The 5928-nt window shown below is 38.9% G+C and overlaps 1 pseudogene; it reads right to left on the bottom strand.

Moving 5' to 3' along the window:
• Positions 1-606: 606 nt before the first annotated feature.
• LOC127682425 (60S ribosome subunit biogenesis protein NIP7 homolog) lies at positions 607-1132 on the bottom strand (annotated as a pseudogene).
• Positions 1133-5928: the final 4796 nt, after the last annotated feature.

Here is a 5928-nt window from a genome sequence, read left to right as displayed (position 1 = left end):
GTGGATCAGATATAATAATTCAATCTTTAAATATATATGAACAAAATAATCTAGCAGAAAATTTGTTCATTACCAAATAAAGTCTTTTTTAAATAAAAAATATAAAACCATTAAAGTTTATTAAATTACATATGCAAAGCCACAGGCATGGCCTACTGCCCTTAAATGGCTTTTTTCTACCTTTAATATTAATAAACAATAGAAAGTCCACTGTTATGAGTCTGGAAAACAGAGTTTTCACAGATAACAGTAAGATTATTCCTGTCCTCAGTGAAATAACTTAGAAACCGTCACTCAGAACAAGTCTTCTGACTCAAACAAAGACAATGCAGATACAAAATAGAAAAGCATGATTTATTCACACAAACTCACAGGTTCTGGTTTGACAAGTCTCACTATGTAGCCCAGGTTAGCATTGAACTTGCCAAGTAGCCTGAGCTGGCCTTATTCTTATGATCCACCTGCATTTGACTCTAAGATGGCCAGAAACCCTATTATTTTTGAGCCATTTTTGTTGATTAGAATCCAAGCTGCATATCTCAGTGTTATCAAGATTTAGCATGATGGCCTGCACACGAGAAACAAAATGTTCTTGGGATGACCATTCTAAGTCAGTGTCTCTTCATGGCTTAAGTACTCCCCAATGTCTGCTTGATGGAAAACCTCAAGTGCTATGGGGTCTACTTTTCTGTAGTTTTGGGTAGACTTTGACACCAACCCAAAACTCAAAGGAAAGTCTGCCGTGGAATAAACTACCACTCCCTGGTACTGAAATGTGTTTTCATTAATGCGACCCAGACTGGATTTCAACACATGGTTTCCATACAAGACGGTTGGAGGCCTCTGCTCCAGGCTTTGTCCACACTAGGTTATCAAGAGCTGTAACATGCAGCTGGAACCTGTGGGCCTTAGTGAACTTTCCAAAACAAGTCCCTAGTGACACTAGCTTATCTCCTGAGATGTTGGCTCCCAGCTTCAGGATCATCTCACTCACATAGTACACTCAGTCCGTGTGCAGCCAGAAACAGTAAGTGTTTCCAGGTCTGTCGACCAGCAGTTGTAGATTCTTGCCAGTGTATTTCACAATCTTCTCAAACTTTACTAGGGTCTCTTCTTCAGTCAAAGGCCTCATTTTCCTGAAAGCTTTGCTCCCAGGACTCTCGTGCCTGGAGAACCGGAAGCAGAAGTTGAGTAAAGTTTAGGGGCTATATATTGCTATGACAATATGGTGTACGCTGTAGCCATACACAGTCACATTTTGTATCCCCATTAAAGAATTGTCAGTCAGCATCAGCACATTTGATATATATGTGCAACCTATCCTTTCTCCAGAATGCAATTATAGAACTTAGAAAGATGTTGGACTTAATGTTGTGACTGCAAAGTTGAAGTGGCTAGAAATGTTTCCCGTATGCCAGTGTGAGGGCAAATTAGATGATTTAGATTTTTATTGAAAGAGACATCATCTCAGAATGCCTGAATTACCTGATGTCATTGCTTATCTATGGCATTGTCCTGGCTAATGTTCAATGTCAACGTGGCCCAACCAAGTTAATACTAGGGAAGAAGGATCCTCAGCTGAATAAACCGCCTCAAGGTAATTGACTTGTGACCCTTTCTGTGAAAGACTGTCTTGATTATTGATGTGGGACAGCACAAAGCACACTGTGGGAAGAACTGTTTCCAGGCAGGTGGATCTGGGATGTACAGGAAAGCTAACTGAGCATGAACCACTGAGGAAGCCAGTCAGAAGCATTAACTCCTTGCTATCTTCATCAATTCCTGCTTGAGTTTCTGCCCTGACTTCGGAACAATGGACTATGAACTGAAAGCGTAAGCCAAGTAAACCATTTCTTCCCCAAGTTTCTCTTGCTCAGAGACTTTTATCACAACCAAAATAAAATTAAAACATAGAGAATTTTCCCCTTGACCATAATAGAAATGAAGATAATAGAAACTCTGATTTTCTGATAGAAAATTACTGAATTTCAGAGACTGCAGTATTGCCCACCACTTTGAATTAAGCCTTATCAGGTGAACCCTGACACATTGTACCATTTTATAGAAACTATAGGATGAAAAATTGTGCCATTTTAGCTTGATAACTTTTTATGCCATATCTTATATTACACACATAAAATATTCATGTATTATTTATAATTCTTATCTTTTATTTATCTTAACTTTACTAGACTGGTTGATCATCTACTCACCCACTGATTAACATATTCCTCCTTTTTAAATCTAGTTTACTGAACACATTCCTGCATCTTGTGAAGTGCTGGATTCTGAAAATCGACTTTCAAGTTCCATATTTTCTTCAAGAGGAAAATACTAGGATAATACTTGTGTTGCTAACTTACTCTGTGCATTAGTGGTCTTCAGTTTCCATGATAAGACAAAGGTCCTTGTTTCATCAGTCAAATTTATATCATAGGTCTGGATGTCTGAAGACTTTCTGTGCTGGGAATCCTGATACACACCTCTCTGTTGGTGTGAACCATGAGGAACATATGGGCATCCTCATTGCTGTTTCCAGCAAACAGAGCAAGTTAATGGACGTTCTAGTACACCAACTTTTCTGGACCTCAGTGATAACTTAGCATCATTCCATCTTTTCTTCCAGAAGTACCTAAAGCTTATAAATTCTCCACTTACATGGAAAGACCTATTGACAGCTGTCTTAATCAGGGTTTCTATTCCTGCACAAACATCATGACCAAGAAGCAAGTTGGGGAAGAAAGGGTTTATTGAGCTTACACTTCCACGTTGCAGTTCATCACTAAAGGAAGTCAGGACTGGAACTCAAGCAGGTCAGGAAGCAGAAGCTGATGCAGAGGCCATGGAGGGATGTTTCTTACTGGCTTGCTCCCCCTGGCTTGCTCAGCCTGCTCTCTTATAGAACCCAAGAGCACCAGTCCAGAGATGGTATCACCCACAAGGGGCCCTCCCCACTTGATCACTAACTGAGAAAATGCCCCACAGCTGGATCTCATGGAGGCACTTCCCCAACTGAAGCTCCTTTCTCTGTGATAACTCCAGCCTGTGTCAAGTTGACCCAAAACCAGCCAGTACAACAGCATACAGACATTGATGAAACTGGTGAGGAGATTGTGTCTGATGATCCCTCTACTCACAGCTAACGAATCTCCATAACTCTACATTTCCACACAGATTTTCCTTTACACATAGATAAAATTCTTGTGTCTCTCCACAGAGAAGTTTAGGATCTCACTTTTACAATCTCCTTTAAATGTCTCTGTATTGACATTTGTCTAAATGCTCCCAGTTAGGATTTTAACAAATGGATTGTGGAGCCATAAAACTTTTTTTCTTTTTGTTTTTATTTTCTATATTCTTTGTTTACATTCCGAATGCTTTTCCCTTTCATGGTTCCCCCTTCCCCGTCAGTCTCATAAGCCCTCTTCCCTTCACCCATTTCCCAATCACTCCCCTTCCATTTCCCTGTCCTGGTATTCCTGTACAATGCTGGATCAACTCTTTTCAGAACCAGCATCCTCTTTTTCCCTCATCTTGGGTATCATTTGATATGCTAACTGTGTCTTGAGAATTCAGAGCTTCTGGGATAATTAATATCCACTTATCAGTGATTGCATTCCATGTGTATTCTTTTATGATTGGGTTACCCCACTTAGGATGGTATTTTCCAGTTCCAACCATTTGCCTAAGAATTTCATGAATTCATTGTTTATAATTGCTGAGTAGTACTCCATTGTGTAAATATACCACATTTTCTGTATCCATTCCTCCATTGAGGGGCATCTGGGTTCTTTCAAGCTTCTGACTATTATAAATAAGGCTGCTATGAATGGAGGCCCCCACTATACAGCTCCTGGGCATATACCTAGAGGATTCCCCGGCATGCAATAAGGACACATGCTCCACTATGTTCATAGCAGCCTTTTTTCTTTAAGATTTGGCTATTGCTATTCTATAAGCTGTACTCTGCACCACTGACTTGTTACTGTGCTTCTGAGTTCACCATAATGCATCATCATTCACATCACTCTATTCTCTCCAGTCCTGAACCTATGTGTCAGATCAACCATTATAGTTTATTTAAGTTCCTTAATATTCTACATGACTTCTCTGTCTAGATTTGACTTTATCTGCACACACAAATATGTACATAAACAAATTGTACTTAGAAGTTGCATTTCATTAATGGAATTAAGCCAGTGAGCTTAAAATAGTATGCATACCAATATGTTCATGTAAAGCAATGATTTTTCTAAGATAAAACTAAATTATGCCAGCATCTCATTTACCTGTTTTCACCTCTTTGGAAAAGGATGTCAAGGTTGTTTCAAAGTCCTTTGAAATAAATAAAGATTGCAAATTTGAGAGCAGCATAATCTGTGTAAGGAGCACCAGGCTGGTAAGCGTTATGTAAAATGACCCTGTCTTCACAACTAAAAAGCATCAACAAAAAATATATAATTTATACAGTTATAATTGGAAGATTATATAGAAACATCTTTTAACATTAAGGTTTATTTGCTATGGTAAAGACAAAGAGAGCCATCCTCAAATATGCCCCACTGTTATCTTCCCTTGAAAGTAGTAGTAATGTTTTGGTTTGACTCTAGGAGAACAAAATGAGTTCCCTCTACTGTGATTTAATTGACTTTTAAAAGGTACAATGATGATATATATTATCATATTTCTTTTGTCTAGTATTTTACTTGATAGACTGAGAAAGATGTACTACAGGTAAGTAACTTGCTGAATGTATTAACAGAGAAATGAGAAGCTAACACAATAGGGAGTTTAGGTAGGTGAGAATGTAATGAGTTGATACATAGCTACAAAAAATTTTATTTAGATAACTTAACCAGCTATAAATATAAAACTGTAATAACTGCAAAGAAAATATTACTTTATTAATCACTGAAAAGTTGCTACTTCAAATCTGGATGCCCCTTTAGCAAAATGTAAATAATTATTTAACAAGCAAATGCCTCAGGTAAAATTTAGGTAAGGAGTTCATAATTGTATACATTTTTTAAAAAAATAGTACTAAAAAGAAAACTTTAAGTAAATAAAGTCTTATTAAGACAGTGCTACTCAGCGATTAAAAAAATTTAATTCATGAAATTCTTAGGCAAGTAGATGGAACTAGAAAATATCATCCTGATTGAGGTAACACAGTCACAAAGAACACACATAGTATGTACACACTGATAAGCCCAAAAGCTTGGAACATCCAAGATTCACAGACCACATGAGTTCACAAACCACGTGAAACTAAAAAAGGAAGACCAAAGTGTGGGTAATTGGGTCCTTCTTGGAAGGGATACTATACACCCATGGGAGGAACTACAGAGACCAACTGTGGAACAGAGACTGGAGGAAAGACCATCCATACACTGACTCACCTAGGGATTCATCCCATAGAGGGCTACCAAACCCAGACACCAATGTGGATGGCAACAAGTGCTTGATGACAGGAGCCTGATATAGCTGTGTCCTGAGAGGCTCTGACAGTGCCTGACAAATATAGAGGGGATGCTCTCATCCAACCATTAAACTGAGCACAGGGTCCTCAATGAAGGAGCTAGAGAAAGGAACCAAGGAGGTGAAGGCATTTGCAGCCCCATAGGAGGAACAACAATATGAACCAACCAGTATCCTCAGGGCTCCCCAGGACATAAACACCAACTAAAGAGTGCACATGGAGGAAACCATGGCTCCAGCCACATGGGTAGCAGAAGATGAACTGCACAGACATAAATGAGAAGAGAGGCCCTTGGATTTGTGAAGGCTCATTGCTCCAGGGTAGGGGAATAACAGGCCAGGGAAGTGGGAATGGGTGGGTTAGTGAGCAGGGGAATGGGGCATGGGATATTGGTTTTCAGAGGGGAAACTTGTCAAGGGGATAACATTTGAAATTTAAATAAACAAAAT

Source organism: Apodemus sylvaticus, chromosome 4 (assembly GCF_947179515.1).
Source record: "Apodemus sylvaticus chromosome 4, mApoSyl1.1, whole genome shotgun sequence".
Taxonomy (NCBI): domain Eukaryota; kingdom Metazoa; phylum Chordata; class Mammalia; order Rodentia; family Muridae; genus Apodemus; species Apodemus sylvaticus.
Note: the sequence above shows the minus strand (reverse complement) of the source record. Positions and strands in the feature narration are given on the sequence as shown.